The following is a 17,587-nucleotide window of genomic DNA, read 5'->3' as shown; positions in this document are numbered from 1 at the left end:
CGGCGCCAAGGCCGGGGTTAAAACACAGGCTTATGAGGAGCTTTAAATCTTCCCTGCCAGATCCGTTGTGCCACCTGCAGCCCTGCAGACAGTCAGATTTGGCCTCCAGCAGTCGACGCTGTAGTGGCCAGCATGGTGGTTGGCCGGATTGAATAACTCACCCTGAAGCTGACAGGAAAGAGGATTTGGTTGTATTGCTTACACAGAGATGTGGCAGAAATCGGTCTGCAGATCCCTGAGAAATGTGCCGTCTATCTTGTCAGCAAAAGCTTAAGATGACCAGCCAGTTATTTCTGACTCAAGTTCAGCCCCGGGTTACCTGGCCCAGGATCAATCCTGGCGTCCATTATCCTTGGCCTATGTCTGCATCCACAAGATCTCCTCGATTCAATTCTATCCTGCTGGTTATCAAAATCTCCCTCCCTCCCTTTTTGATTAAGTCCTTTTAGTTTTGACACGCAACTCTGATTTTGCTTCCAGCAAAGTTCCACGGGTCTCATCCGGCATCCTGACTTCATCCCAAGTAGTAGCTCTTCTCCACCTTTGCTTTGGTTGTGATCTGCCGTTTTGGCTCCATCGCCCACTCCCTTCTTAAATCCAACCTGTGTTGCCATCTTGTTAGATCTTTGCGCAACTGTGCTGCATTTCTGACATTGAACTTTGACGCTAGGCCAAAGTTCCTTACCCTACCGCACGGGTGTCAAACTCGCCATGTCATGTTGTTGTCATGTGATGTTTCGCAACGTTTCCCCCATTCGTGGAGCTGGGGTGGGCGTGGCCTGCATGTGACGCACCCGGCCTACAAGCTGCCAGTTTGACACCCCTGCGTGACCTACTGAATTTCTCAGACTTACAATAGCAGGGCTGCCTAAGGCAGGCCAGCAGACTTTTACAAGCCCCTTTTGCTGAGTTAATTGGCGCAGTAGCCCAGAGCTACCCCAGCCATTGCAGCTGGTGTTTCTTTGAACACAACCAAAGCTTGTTGCTGCTGGCAGATAAGATGCTCAGTTGTCATCCAAAGGGGTGGAAACAGAAGCATCTTGCAATTCAGCTATTTTGCTACCGCAAAGGGTCCTTGGCGAACAGCGTCTGCAAAGGCAAATGCAATCTGGCTGAAAGCAGTGCTGCCATCTGCCCACAGCTGTGAAGGTGTCAGAGCCTGAATCTCCAGGCCACCTGACAGATGGCTCCATCCATCATTCTAATGCTTCACTTGTTCCTCAGATACAGGAGCTGGAAGCAGCGCTTACTGTGGTCCTGCAGGGTTGTTTGGAAGGCGGCCTGCCACCTGTCAGTGGGAGAAAAAAAAGAGGGGAGGAAGCAGAGAGTCTTCTGCCTCCTCTGCTTCCTTGGTAAAGTAGAAGAACCTGAGCAAGGGCTTGAAGATCGCTTGGCGGAGGCAAAGGGGCTGTGGAAGCCAGTGGATTTGGAAAACCACAGAATGAGATGACATCATCATCCTCTTCCTAATGATTTCTGTGCCTGCGTGTATGTTGGGCAAAGGAAGGAGCCTTTGGAAGTGTCAACAGGAGCCTCACAGTATCTCTACATCCTAGAAGGTTCATCATCAACATCTGCCAGGGTTCCAAATAGCATCCAAAATTAAATCAGAGTCCGAGGCAAAGCATTCCACAAAGTTCCAATTTATTAAGAGAGCCATGTTGGCACATCTGGGAAAACCCGAATCTGAAAGCTTCCGGGTTTTCCCCACCCAGTTGAAAGTTCAAGATCTTGCCCCCACACCCACAAGTCCATCACATGGTCCAATCACCCACTGCCATGCTGGCTGGCAGTTCCACCCATCCAGTTCCAGTCAGGTACAGAAGTGCAAAGACAAAGGATGACCTTGGCTTTCTAGAAAGGATTTTGTTATGGCTACATATCATCTAACTCCGTACAATCCCCCTTCCCATTTTCCCACAGTATAAAATGCATAGTAGAATAATAGAAAGTGTGGCAGGCCAAAGATCCAAATGAAAAGGTGGCTGCAGGCCTGACATCATCAGCATGTTCCTTTTCAGAATGGATGTCTGACTCCTAATTTTTCACTTGCAGTCCCTGATTGGAGTAGCTGGTGTTGGATCCACTCCTTGTTTCAGTTGTGCCTTCTCACCCTATACATCTGGAGCTCAGTCAATGAATCTTCTTCAAGGAGTGACAGTGGGAAGAAATCTGCGGTTTTCAATCCAAGTATTAATTTTGTTTTATTTTTTAAATCAAGATGGTTCGCACATCACTCTATGTCAGAGGATGGGGAATGATGGCCCCTTATGATTTGTGGACTACAACTCCCAGAATTCCTGAGCCCTGTCATGCCCTAATTCTGGGAGTTGAAGTCCCCAAGTCATAAAGGGGCTATCAATCCCACCTCCACTCTATGTCATAATGAGGTTTGGGGGTCATGGCATAACATCTTTTGTGAACTCAGCGAATTGTGATTTATCTGACCTATTTGACAAGCCATGGCTAAATCAAGCAGTAGCTGAGGAGGATGAGTACATCCAGAAAACCTGTGGAACTTCCTGCTCCGGAAGTTACAAAAACACTCCGATCAAAGCCAAAATGTCAGTGGAGGCTATTTTTAAAAACTTTTTATGGTAGAAAAGAACTGTTATTTATTTTGAATGTATACAAAGGGTACAGGTAGTTCTCGATTTACAAACAGTTCATTTAGTGACTGTTCAAAGTTACAATGGCACTGAAAAAAGTGACAATTTTTGCAGCATTCCCATGGTCACAAAATCAAAATTCAGATGCATGGCAACTGACTCATATTCATAACGGTCTCAGTGTCCCCAGGGTCATGTGATCATCTTTTGCAACATTCTGACAAGCAAAGTTAATGGGGGAATCCAGATTCACTTAAAAGCCATGATACTAATTTAACAACTGCAATGAATGTGGGTTAGACAGCATCACCACCAGATGGATTGGTAACTGGCTGACCAACCGCACTCAACGTGTAGTTCTCAATGGAACTGCATCTACATGGAGGGAAGTATGCAGTGGAGTACCCCAAGGCTCTGTTTTGGGCCCAGTACTCTTCAACATCTTCATCAATGATTTGGATGAGGGAATAAATGGGGAACTCATCAAATTTGCAGATGAGACCAAGCTGGCAGGAATAGCCAACACTCCAGAAGATAGGCTTAAGATACAGAAGGATCTTGACAAACTTGAACATTGGGCACTATCTAATAAAATGAAATTCAATGGTGAAGAGTAAGGTTCTACATTTAGGCAACAAAAACGGAATGCACAGGTACAGTATAGGTGATACCTTACTCAGTAGTAGTAACTGTGAAAGGGATCTTGGAGTCCTAGTGGACAACCATTTAAATATGAGCCAGCAGTGTGCAGCAGCTGCCAAAAAAGCCAACACAGTTCTAGGCTGCATCAACAGAGGGATAGAATCAAGATCACGTGAAGTGTTAATACCACTTTATAATGCCTTGGTAAGGCCACACTTGGAATACTGCATTCAGTTCTGGTCGCCACGATGTAAAAAAGATGTGGAGACTCTAGAAAGAGTGCAGAGAAGAGCAACAAAGATGATTAGGGGACTGGAGACTAAAACATATGAAGAACGGTTGCAGGAACTGGGTATGTTTAGCTTAAGAGAAAGAAGGACTAGGGGAGACATGATAGCATTATTCCAATATCTCAGAGGTTGCCACAAAGAAGAGGGAGTTAAACTATTCTCCAAAGCACCTGAGGGTAGAACAAGAAGCAATGGGTGGAAACTAATCAAGGAGAGAAGCAACTTAGAACTGAGGAGAAATTTCCTGACAGTGAGAACAATTAATCAGTGGAACAGCTTGCCTCCAGAAGTTGTGAATGCCCCAACACTGGAAGTCTTTAAGAAGATGTTGGATAGCTATTTGTCTGAAACGGTATAGGGTTTCCTGCCTAGGCAGGGGGTTGGACTAGAAGACCTCCAAGGTCCCTTCCAACTCTACTATTGTATTGTATTGTATTATTATTGTATTGATTCACTTAACAACGGTGGCAAGAAAAGATGTAAAATGGGGCAAACTACAATAAATTTCTCACTTAACAATATAAATTCTGGTCTCAATTGCAGTCGTAAGTCAAGGACTACCTGTATTCAGGGACATCTGGGTCATTGGAGAGTGCTGTTCCAGAGAGAAGGGGAGCAATGGTTAAGGAAGCTTATCCCAGAGTTCTTGCAGATGAGATTCCTAAGAATGGGACCTGGAAGAAATCTTCTCCTCCAGATTCCAAGCGATGGGCAGAGAAGGTAGCCCCACAAATATTCAGGACAGTGGTGGGCTGCCAATTTTTTTACTACCGGTTCGGGCATGCTCATGCGCACCTAAGACACTTCTGCGCATGTGCAGAAACATCCGGGCAGGTAGGCGGAGCCTCCCGCCACCACTACTACCGGTTTGCCCAATCCAGGCCGAACTGGGAGCCACCCATCTCTGATTCAGGACCTTTATAAGTGACCACTGTCAGTTTGAATTGTAGCCTGCCATGTAATGCCTGCATATCAGGTAGGGTGTTTACGGGATTGGGGGGAGATAGAAGAGGGAATGTTAGTAACTCAAAGTTGATGTGGTGATTTGAATTTCCCCAGCTCTTTCATTCAGGAATTTGAATTTGGCATCCTTACAGATGACAACAGGAGGCACCCACCTCTGGTGGCAAGTGCTGGAGAAGGAGATAGCAGGGGCAACTTCCTGGCTGTTGATGCTTGATTTTCCTGATGTTTTGTCTGTTGCAGCTCATTCCCCACAGCCTTCTCTGTGAACCCTCTTAAACCAGTTGGCTGTCTCAGGACTTGCAGAGGAACATTTTTTAAAATTAACTAAATGGATGAGTTTATACTATAGGGTAGGGTAGGGTAGGGTAGAGTAGAGTAGAGTAGAGTAGAGTAGAGTAGAGTAGAGTAGAATGGAATGGAATAAAATAATAGAATGGAGTGGAATGGAATGGAATAGAATAGAATAGAATAATGGAATGGAGTGGAGTGGAGTGGCGTGGAGTGGAATGGAATGGGATGGAAGAATAGAATGGAGTGGAGTGGAATGGAATGGAATGGAATAGAATAGAATAATGGAATGGAGTGGAGTGGCATGGCGTGGAGTGGAGTGGAGTGGAATGGAATAATAGAATGGAGGAGTGGAATGGAATGGAATGGAATAGAATAGAACAGAATAGAATATTGGAATGGAGTGGAGTGGAGTGGCGTGGAATGTAATGGAATGGAAGAATAGAATAGAATGGAATGGAATGGAATGTAATAGAATAGAATAGAACAGAATAATGGAATGGAGTGGCGTGGAGTGGAATGGAATGGAATGTAATAGAATAGAATAGAATAGAATAGAATAATGGAATGGAGTGGCGTGGAGTGGAATGGAATGGAATGGAAGAATAGAATGGAGTGGAGTGGAATGGAATGGAATAGAATAGAATAATGGAATGGAATGGAGTGGAGTGGCGTGGCGTGGAATGGAATGGAATAATAGAATGGAGTGGAGTGGAGTGGAGTGGAGTGGAATAGAATAGAATAGAATAGAATAGAATAGAATAGAATAGAACAGAACAGAACAGAACAGTGATGGCGAACCTATGGCACCTATATCCACCTGTGGCACGCAGAGCCATTTGTCAGGGCACGCGAGGCGCTGCCCTGTCAGCTGAGTTCACCCTTTTTAAAAGCCATTTTTTAAAGCCAGAGACTTTATAGGAGCCTGGGGAGGGCGAAAAGAGCCTCCCTCGTCCCCCCTGGAGGCCCTCTGGAGGCTTCATGAGCTTCCCTGAAGCCTCCGGAGCACGGAAAACCGGCCATACGGGCAAACCGGAAGTTCGGGAATGGACTTCCTGTTTGCTCGGAGGGTCGTTTTGACTGCTCTGGAGGTTTCAGGGAAGCCTATTGAAGGTCCCTGAAACTTTCGAAGCACTTAAAATGACCCTCCGAGCAAACTCGGAGGGTTGTTTTGAGCGCTCCGAAGGCTTCAGGGAAGCCTCTTGAAGGTCCCTGAAGCCTTCGGAGCACTTAAAACAACCCTCCAAGCAAACCGGAAGTGACTTCCGGTTTGCCCGGAGGGTCGTTTTGACTGCTTTGGAGGCTTCAGGGAAACCTCTTGAAGGTGCTTGAAGCCTTCAGAGGGCTTCCGGCGGGGGGCGGGGGAAGCTGTTTTCGCCCTCCCCATGCTCCTATAAAGCCTCTGGAGCCTGGGGAGGGCGAAAAAAGCATGCAAAAATGGGGGGGTCGTGCCTGTATTGCGCGCATGCACACTGGGTGTGTGTGCACATTGCATTATGGGTGCGGCACGCCTGCACACGACCCCCTGCACTCCCCCCACTTATGGCACGCGAGCCAAAAAAGGTTCGCCATCGCTGGAATAGAATAATGGAGTGGAGTGGAGTGGCGTGGAGTGGAATGGAATGGAATGGAATAGAATAATAATAGAATAGAATAGAATAGAATAGAATCGAATAGAATAGAATAGAATAGAATAATGGAATGGAGTGGAGTGGCGTGGAGTGGAATGGAATGGAATGGAGTGGAATGGAATGGAAGAATAGAATGGAGTGGAGTGGAGTGGCGTGGAGTAGAATAGAATAGAATAGAATAGAATTCTTTATTGGCCAAGTGTGATTGGACACACAAAGAATTTGTCTTTGGTGCATAAGCTCTCATGACAAGTCACAAAGAGCTAAAGGTTTCCTCCAGTTGGGTCTTTGCCTGATCTCATTAGGCATCTGGCGGAACACAGCCACCATGTGAGATAATTCTTGTCCAGTAAATTCAAAACCCTTCAGAAGATAATTCAATCAGGAATCTTCTCTCAATTAATTGAGATAGGTCAAATACGGGCAGGTGGTATTTTTTCTTTCTTTCTTTCTAGTGGACTTTAGTGAAAATCTTCACTAGTAACAATCTGGCTCTTGAAAGCTGCAGAGAAAAAGTCCATTGAGATGGTGACATCACCAGGGATGAATGGAAGTAATGCTTAGTCATTTTTTTAAAGGTTTTGATGGGGTTAAAGGATCCAAATAGATGCATCAAGCTTTGGGATGATTTAACCTTTAAAGGATTAAAAAAAGCAGGCAAAATGTCAGTGTGGCATAGAGTACTGCTGCCAATTTTCAGTGGGGGCAGGGAATGCTCTCAGAACAGGAAAAGATGTGCTGGGAGGAATATATGCAACCTATAAGTGACATGTTTCCTGCCACTGGGATAAGTTTTTATCTCTAAGGTGTACATTTGCCACCTTGAGTTGTTTATAAAAAATAAAATAAAGGCAGGATATTATTTAAATAATCTGTACAAAGTGCCTTTCTTCTCAATGTTAAAGCAGCCGCATCTTTTCAGACCGGCATGGAGTTTTTCCCAGTTATCTCCACCAGCTGCTTCACTTAGCATTTTCCCCAACAAAGCAGAGTGACTAGGCATACCTACACTTTGGGAGATAATGAGAGCAGCTTACAGAGCGCAGTATGAATGGGGGGGGGGGGAGGATGCAGCTGCTTTAATGATTTGAAGAGGGATGTTTTCTATGGACCCCCACAATTTGTAATGTGCTACTTTCTAAGGATTTGCACAGTCCTAAGACTGAGCACATCTGCTGTCTTCTTTATCATGCTTTTAAGCCCCTGCCTTTCAGACTTTGTCCTTGTATACATGATCCGACCGAAGTTAATGGAAGCATTTCCAAATGCCTCACAAAGTGACAAGCAGAGTAATTAGATCTTGGCCAACAATGTTAAGCACACATTGACTCTCTGGCATACATATACAGTCACTTCATCCTCGTTGCTGGCTCTGTAAAGACGGTGACAGATTAGCTGGGTCCATTATCAGTTTAGAAATAAGAAACAAGGAAACCTTATTCAACATAATGGGAAACCTTAATCTTCATTGAGGGATATGTGGAATGGCATTTGCTCACTTTTTTCTTCTTCTTTAGACTGTTGAAATGCCTGTTCGCCAAACACCTTTCTCAGCCAAGTTGTATTGCGTTATGTCTATAGATTGTTAACAGCAAGCTGGTACCCCTAACATCTAGAGGGTTTGTGTTTTCTGAATACAATTTGGGCAGCATTTCTTTCACTGCATCAATATGCTTAAGTAGAGATTTTTTGCAGGATTATTCACCAAACTATGTGCCCTACTTGATTCTTTGTTTTCTCTTTTGCAGAGAAAAGGCTCTGTGCAGAACAGAACAGTTTCAAGGCAATCCCTCTCTCTGGATTTCTATGTATTCATTTTCAAAAATGCCACATTTTATCATTGCTTGTAGCCAAAATTACCAGCCTGGAATTCAATAGCAGTTCCTGGACAGCAAAAGAGGAAACAGATTGAATATTCTTTGTCCATCAATATGAAGGATCTCTCTCTCTCTCTCTCTCTCTCTCTCTCTCTCTCTCTCTCTCTCTCTCTCTCTCTCTCTCTCTCTCACACACACACACACACACACACACACACACACACACTTCCATTGTGTTTTCTATTCTGAAATAACGCATGTTGTATTTCCACGGTTTTAAATTAATTGTACTTTATTTTCTTTATTTTCTTTAACACTGTTAGCACTTTCAGCGTATTAATAATATAACATGCCCAGGAAATTTAGATCCCTTGGTGACCTACACATTCTGCAGCTAAGAACAATCAAGTGAATATTAACTCCTATTTTCTAATCTAACGAGAAGTGTTGCTAGCTTGAGTCAAGTACTATTTTGTTTCCAAACCAAGAAATCCGACATGACTCGGTTTCTCTGGACTCTGGCATTGGGGACCCCTTTATTTGGATGACCCCCAACCTCCGCCTTCAGCTCTCTGTTCTTAGAAGGACCCAAAACCTCCTGGCCAGTCCTCACTTGCTTTTCCCCTGCCAGGAATTGACCTCTGAGCAGGCTGGCTGAATGTGCCGATTTCCTATCAGTGTATTCCTAAACAGCTCTTGTGGTTTCCCAGAGCCAGTGCTGGACAGAGGACGGGCTCTTTCCAGCTAGGAAGCAGAGCATTAAAGGAGAGAAGAAGGCAACAGGAGGCACTGGGTGGTAGGAGACGAGGCCCAGGCTTCTGGGAAACACCGTGCTCCTATTTGGAGGATTAGCTGTACCAAAAGGACCTCTCAAGCCTCTTTGCCTTGGCTGTCTGCAAAATCTGACAGAATTAAGGTGAGTAGAGATGCCAGACTTTATTAATGTAAAACTAAAACCCTCTCCATCTGCATAGGCTTTGCAGGGTATATAAGGGAAAGGCCTGTGTTGCAGGTGGCCTCTAATTGTTAAAGGGGAGGGGGGAGAAACCAAACTAGGAAATAGGGGGGGGAGGAGATGTAGCCAGGTGTAACTAACACTGATCCCACCTACTCTCATCCCACCAAGAAAAACCCTGGGAAACACTTTGCAAGGCTGTAGATAATATACCAGTTCCAGAAAGCCCTGTGAGCTCCTCAAAAATGTGGTGGGTGAGTAGGGGAGCAACACTTTCAGCCAGGCTATTCTGACTCTGTAAATTGTCCAGAGTCATGGTAGTGAAATGGGCCACTCCATAATTTTATCCATTAATAAATAAATATAGAATTCTTTATTGGCCAAATGTGATTGGACACACAAGGAATTTGTCTTTGGTGCATATGCTCTCAGGGTACATAAAAAGACAAGGTACATTCGTCAAGAATCATAAGGTACAGCACTTTGTTGGAAGAAATGTCCATCTGGGTTCAGTTCCAAGTGGTGAAAAAGACACTGGAAACATGGAGGTTGCTTGAAAAGATGGTTTAATGGTGGTCAGGACCACATGGCTTAAGGTCCTGAACAGAAAGGGACGGGTGGGGTGACATGCTTCCAGATGTTGGGTAGAGAAGAAAAGAGAAAGAAAGGCAGAAAGTTCCTGGATTTATACTCTCTGTTCGGCCCCACCTCTCTGTTTCCTGTTCCTGTGTAAGAAAATGTATTCTGATTGGTTGTCAGACTCCCATGGGGCCATGCAGGGGCAACTCTTTAGGTTGTGCTTTGAGTCCAGGTTTGGTTGAACATTGCTTCTTCCCAGGTGCCCTGTGGTGAGATGGGTAAACGGCTAATGCTATCATGCCTTAATCTGATCACATTGGAGCTGAAGGGGGGAACTCTTTGTTATGTAGAATAGACTGGCTGGCTCATTAAGGAAAGTGGGGGCTATTATGAGTGTTTCCTGCATAAAAACATGTTTCTCCATTTCTGATCCAGGGAAATATAATATTCTGCCTTTTCAATATTTCCCAGGATATTTCATTTTTTTCTAGGAGAGAGGTGGTGCTAACTTCCTACAACTTTATGATAGTCATAGGGTACAAATAAACAATCAGGAAACAATATAACAATATTTATATAACAATATAAATCGGAAGGATACAAGCAACAAAGTTATAGTCATACAGTCATAAGAGGGTGGAGATGAGTGATAGGAACAATGAGAAGATTAATAATAATGCAGACTTATACAGTGATTTGTCATCAAAATAGATTCCCGAACTCAAGATGTGTTCCATCTAGTGCTGTTGGGCCTCACATGAAGACCATCCTGTTAAAAATCAAAGCATATTATTGAATATTTGAATTTAGCAGGGACCTTTGCTGCACCTGAGTTTATGCAGAGTGCTAAAGAATACCAAGGAATTAAGCAGCAGCAAATCCCATTCAAAATAAAAATTGCTTGTAATGTGGGCTGTAGACCCTGGGCTTAGCCCAGCTGTCAGTGAATATTGGTATTCATTATAAAGAAATATATGATATTCCTTCTACCTAAACCATAACTTGAAGACAGAGGGTTGGGGAGGGGGAAGAGTGGCTAGTCTTTTAAAAGCAGAGGCAACCCTCCGCCTCCCCCCATTCTCCTCCCCCCCCCTCTTACTAATAAGAGACCAGATAAGGGATAATGTGGAAACCCTCCTCCTTTTCCTTCTCGCTCCATTTGTCCCAGTAGTCAAAAGCCTTGCAGGTGGAAAGGAACAATGCAGTCTCGGGCACATATCCCATTCAATAAAAGAATTGTCTGCTCATCCAAGAAGATCACAGCAGCAGTGTGCTGTTCTCATCCCTTCGGTAATTGCTTTGGTCCATCTAGCAAGTACTTCAGCAAAGGCCGACCAAATGCTTCGGGGAAGTGCAAAGTAGGTCACAGCGATGAAAACATGCAATCATCAAAGAGCTAAATGAATGTGGTGCTCTATTTTGCTCTAATGCTTAGTAGAATAAACATCCAGGCCTTTGTGTAAATCTGGAAACTCACCGGAATCCTAGCCTAGTTCAGGCAGCAGAAGAGACGAGTGGGAGAGGTTTAAGATGGCAGAATGGGCTGCATTTTTCCAGACCCATGAGGGCACTGTTTAAAACAACAACAACAAAAAACATTAGGGCTATTTTAAGGAAAGGGGGGGGGGGGAGAGAAATCACTCTCCTCTTGGTTTCACTCCTTGCCATTCATCTTCTCATTCATTGCTCTGTCAAGTCCTTTCCCACCCTCCATAGGGCTGGGCTGCTGGGTGTTTGCAGGGGTTCAGGAGAATCTCTAGCTAAGGTTCTGTGCAGTTCAGAGAACCCCCAAATCCGATTCCTGGCTGGCCCTGTCCCCCCACCCCGCTCCTTCAAGGACTCCCCAAGCAGCCCATTTTGGATGCATGTAAGTGCAGGGCACACACGGAGGCTCGGGGAGGGTGGGAAACAGTCTACCGGAAGTTCGGGAAGCCCTCTGGAGCATGGGGAGGTCATTTTCGCTCTCCTAAAGGCTCAAGGGAAGCCTCTGGACCACGGGGAGGGCAAAAACGCAAACCCCCATTGCTATGGTGCAGGAGGCCAACTAGGCCACATCTACCATGGCCAGGCCCACCCAGCAACCGGGCAGAGAACCCCTTGCTAAAAATTTTGAAGCCCACCCCTGCTTCTATACTATGTTTTGAATTGTAAAACCCCTAACCACTGCAACTTTTCTTCACAGGAATTGTATACAGCAACCAAGGAAACTATATCAACGGCATTCCTCTGGATGTGACAAAATTAGTGGATGAGAGGAATGCCGTCGATATAGTTTACTTGGACTTCGGTAAGGCATTTGATAAGGTGATAAGTAGTAGGTTACCTACTACTAGATAAAGTAACCTACTACTAGATAAAGTAGAAGAATGTAGGTTGGACAGCATCACCACCAGATGGATTCGTAACTGGCTGACCAACCGCACTCAATGTGTAGTCCTCAATGGAACTGCATCTACATGGAGGGAAGTATGCAGTGGAGTACTCCAAGGCTCTGTTTTAGGCCCATTACTCTTCAACATCTTTATCAATACTTTGGATGAGGGAATAAATGGGGAACTCATCAAATTTGCAGATGACACCAAGCTGGCAGGAATAGCCAACACTCCAGAAGATAGGCTTAAGATACAGAAGGATCTTGACAAACTTGAACATTGGGCACTATCTAATAAAATGAAATTCAATGGTGAAGAGTAAGGTTCTACATTTAGGCAACAAAAACGAAATGCACAGGTACAGTATAGGTGGTACCTTGCTCAATAGTAGTAACAGAGGCTAGGGGAGACATGATAGCAGTGTTCCAATATCTCAGGGGTTGTCACAAAGAAGAGGGAGTCAAACTATTCTCCAAGGCACCTGAGGGTAGAACAAGAAGCAATGGGTGGAAACTAATCAAGGAGAGAAGCAACTTAGAACTGAGGAGAAATTTCCTGACAGTTAGAACAATTAATCAGTGGAACAGCTTGCCTCCAGAAGTTGTGAATGGCCCAACACTGGAAGTCTTTAAGAAGATGTTGGATAGCCATTTGCCTGAAACGGTATAGGGTTTCCTGCCTAGGCAGGGGGTTGGACTAGAAGACCTCCAAGGTCCCTTCCAACTCGTATTGTATTATTGTATTAACCACTGCATCATTTTAAACAAGAGAATGAATGCCCAAACTCTGCCTACAAGAGTCCAGTCCTTGATAAATAAGTTATTTAATTGCGAAGCAATTTTTTCCCAGAATAGAGGCAAACCTTGGATGAAGCTTATATTATGCAACTGTATGAAAAATGCCAACTGTGACCTTCTACTTTGAACATTTTGTTTGCTTGATAGTAATGAATCACTGTCAGACTATTATGAAGCAATCAGGAATTAAACGAGAGAGGGTTGTGGTTTCGTTTCTGGAATAACTTTCGATGCCAGAAATTTGACTCCAAGAAACAAAGTTCGGATGCCATGGCTCAATAAATCCTAACAATATTATTCCTGGACAGTTATCCATGCAAATAAATAAATGAAAAATACCTGAGGAAAGTGGAAGAATGGTGTTTGGGCAAGCAAGTAAGAAATCAACTTTTGAAGGGTGAAATCTGTCATATATAAATCATTATCATAGTTCCAGTCTAGCTTTTGACAGCTGTGAGCTTGGTCTTTTGGAAGAAACCATAAAAGATGGAATTAAGGTCGTCACATTCTTTGTTTCAATAGCAATCTTGTTCCAAGGATGTTCGGCTCCATAGAATATGATGCCCTTAATCTTATTGAATGTATATCTTATCTCTTCTAAAGGCCTCTCTCTCCCCCCTCTCCCTGTCCCCTCTCCCTCATTCTCTCCTCTCTCCCCTCTCCCTCCCTTTCTCCTCTCTCCCTCCCTCTCTCCCCCCTCTCCTCTCTCCCTCCCTCTCTCCTCTCTCCTTCCCTCTCCTTTCCTCTCTATCCCCCATCTCCCTCCCTCCCTCCCGCTCTCTGCCTCTCCCCCCCCTCTCTCCCTCCCTCCCTCTCTGCTATGAGTCCCTGCTCATTGTAGCGATTTTACATATTTCTGCAGATTGAGGATAACTAGCCATTATTACCCAAGACAGAAAAAGCACAGCCTCAGAAGTTTCCTTCAATCTCATATACAGGTGAAACTCGAAAAATTAGAATATCGTGCAAAAGTTCATTTATTTCAGTAATGCAACTTAAAAGGTGAAACTAGTATATGAGATAGACTCATTACATGCAAAGCAAGATAGTTCAATCCGTGATTTGTCATAATTGTGATGATTATGGCTTACAGCTCATGAAAACCCCAAATCCACAATCTCAGAAAATCACAATATTGTGAAAAGGTGCAATATTCTAGGCTCAAGGTGTCCCACTCTAATCAGCTAATTAAGCCATAACACCTGCAAAGGGTTCCTGAGCCTTTAAATGGTCTCTCAGTCTGGTTCAGTAGGACTCACAATCATGGGAAAGACTGCTGACCTGACAGTTGTGCAGAAAACTATCATTGACACCCTCCATAAGGAGGGAAAGCCTCAAAAAGTAATTGCAAAAGAAGTTGGATGTTCCCAAAGTGCTGTATCAAAGCACATTAATAGAAAGTTATGTGTAAGGGAAAAGTGTGGAAGAAAAAGGTGCACAAGCAGCAGGGATGACCGCAGCCTGGAGAGGATTGTCAGGAAAAGGCCATTCAAAAGTGTTGGGGACTTTCACAAGGAGTGGACTGAGGCTGGAGTCAGTGCATCAAGAACCATCACACACATACAGATCCTGGACATGGGCTTCAAATGTTGTATTCCTCTTGTCAAGCCACTCCTCAACAACAAACAATGTCAGAAGCGTCTTACCTGGGCTAAAGAAAAACAGACCTGGTCTGCTGCTCAGTGGTCCCAAGTTCTCTCTTCTAATGAAAGCAACTTTTGCATCTCATTTGGAAACCAAGGACCCAGAGTATGGAGGAAGAATGGAGAGGCACACACTGCAAGATGATTGAAGTCCAGTGTGAAGTTTCCACAGTCTGTGTTGATTTGGGGAGCCATGTCATCTGCTAGTGTTGGTCCAATGTGCTTCATTAAGTCCAGGGTCAACGCAGCAGTCTACCAGGAGATTTTGGATCACTTCATGCTTCCTTCTGCAGACGAGCTTTATGGGGATGCTGACTTCATTTTCCAGCAGGACTTGGCACCTGCCCACACTGCCAAAAGCACCAAAACCTGGTTCAATGACCGTGGGATTACTGTGCTTGATTGGCCAGCAAACTCACCTGACGTGAACCCTATAGAGAATCTATGGAGCATTGCCAAGAGACAGATGAGAGACATGAGACCGAACAATGCAGAAGAGCTGAAGGCCGCTATTGAAGCATCCTGGTCTTCCATAACACCTCAGCAGTGCCACAGGCTGATAGCTTCCATGCTACACCGCATTGAGGCATTAATTGCTGCAAAAGGGGCCCAAACCAAGTACTGAGTACATATGCATGCTTATACTTTTCAGAGGTCTGATATTGTTCTATGTACAATCCTTGTTTTATTGACTGCATGTAATATTCTAATTTTCTGAGATTGTGGATTTGGGGTTTTCATGAGCTGTAAGCCATAATCATCACAATTATGACAAATCACAGCTTGAACTATCTTGCTTTGCATGTAATGAGTCTATTTTATATATTAGTTTCACCTTTTAAGTTGCATTACTGAAATAAATGAACTTTTGCACGGTATTCTAATTTTTTGAGTTTCACCTATTATGAAATTGGAGAAATGCCAAAGTTGACGTGCTTTTGGTCTTAGGCTTTCATTTAGTTACTCATAGCTGGTTGGTATAGTAATAGCAGAGCATAATCAGACTCTGGACTTCCTCTGAGCTTTGTGAAAGTTTGTTGCTCTATGGTAGCAGATATTTTCTATTACAATCGTTGCATGACATTTTTTTCCTAATACAACAGAGAGTTATAAGATTTGGAAATGAGATGCAAGTTTTGGGAAAGCTCCCAACTAAAAATCCAAAGAAAGGTTTCATTGTTAAGAACCAAACTAGTGTATTTGATCCTGGACTGATCAGAGATAATGGACTGGGATGATCTGTGCTAAATAGGAAGCCATGCAGATTTTCTACATGAAAATTACAATATCAGACTTAACAGAGTGCTTTGAACTTTAACCTGGCTGTTGTCTAACCTGTTAATTATTTTTTTCTTTCGTATATTTAATATATGACAGGACACTTGGATTGCAAATAGATGTAGAAGTTTATAACTTTTGGACATGCAAAAAAAAAAATGGAGAGAAGAGGACCTGGAGCATTCTGACTTTGCAAATGCTGTAAGCTCTACCTTCTGTATCCAGAGGCCAAAATAAAGTAATCCAGGGTGAGATCAAACAATCCAAGAGAAGGTACACACAATCAGATATCAGCATTGATACAAACTGCGGTCTTTGAATGAGCATTAAATATGTTACTGTATATGAATGAACACAACCACCATTTATATGGAGCAACTGTTGGAAGTGAATGTGTTCATGCATTATGAATGAGAGCCGTAAAATGTTACTTATTTTCTAAATTTATTATTGATATTTCAAGCTCTACTTCAAAATGCTCAAGTGGTGAAACATTTTAAAGGCAGCTATGTTTGATTCGGTGGAAGGATGTGTGCAATGAAAGCAAGGCTGATATGCAGGAACAGAAATGGAGAGACTATAGAGAGGTATAGTGAGTAGTACAGCTTAGTGGTTCTCAATCTTTTCTTCACCCTGGATTCCCATTAAACACCTCTTGTGACCATAGACCACCAAGACGTAAGATTTAAACCATAACATTTCTTCAAGCTTTCACGGACCCCTTGTGGTGACATTGCAGCCCCTTCCCCCAGGAGTCCGCAGGCCACAGGTTGAGAACCACTGGTGGTTCAGCTATAAGCAGATAAGCTTATTCATCTTATGCCTTAAATTTGTTCTGCAATTTTTAGTTCTTTTCTGCATCCTGCATAACATAACATTTCTGGGGTCTATGTATGCATGCATGTACAGCTTAAAAATCAGATTTTTGCTAAGCCAGAAACCATTGTTCGCAAACAAGGGCAAGGGCAAATTGGCTGAGTTCACATCATCCATTGTGTCAAAATCAAATGTCAGGGTTCCAAATAGCATCCGAAAATAAATTAGAGTCCAAGGCAAAGGATTCCTCAAAGTTCCAATTTATTAAGAGAGCTATGTTGGCACATCTGAGAAAACCTGAATCTGAAGGCTTCCTGGTTTTCCCACCCAGTTGAAAGTTCAAGATCTTGCCCACACACCCACAAGTCCATCACATGGTCCAATCTTCCACTGCCATGCTGGCAGTTCCACCCATCCAGTTCTGGTCAGGTGCAGAGGTGCAAAGACAAAGGATGACCTTGGCTTTCTAGAAAGGATTTTGTTATGGCTACATATCATCTAACTCCATACAATCCCCCCTCCCATTTTCCCACAATAGACAAATTTATGATAGCATAATAGAAAATGTGACAGGCCAAAAATCCAAACAAAAAGATGGCTGCAGGCCTGACACCAAACCAATTACATGGAGTTAGATGATATGTAGCCATAACAAAATCACTTAGTACAACTTGTAAACTCTATCTCTCCGTGAGTTGACGGATGTTTATAAGAGAGCTGGAGAAAGGGGCAAGGAACTCATTCTTTGCACTGCAAATTTTGGGTAACTCTACTCAAACATCACTATCAATGTCCCTGTCTTGTAAACTGCCCTGGAGAATATATTAGGAAGTCTTTAGCAGTAAGGTTTTAAAATAACATTCATCCCACAGGGGAGAGGTTTATTCAGTCAGCAAATTTTAGT

The sequence above is a fragment of the Natrix helvetica genome, assembly GCF_964273705.1.
Source record: "Natrix helvetica genome assembly, chromosome: 1".
NCBI classification, from domain to species: domain Eukaryota; kingdom Metazoa; phylum Chordata; class Lepidosauria; order Squamata; family Natricidae; genus Natrix; species Natrix helvetica.
The sequence above is the reverse complement of the archived record's forward strand: the minus strand, read 5'-3'. Positions refer to the sequence as shown.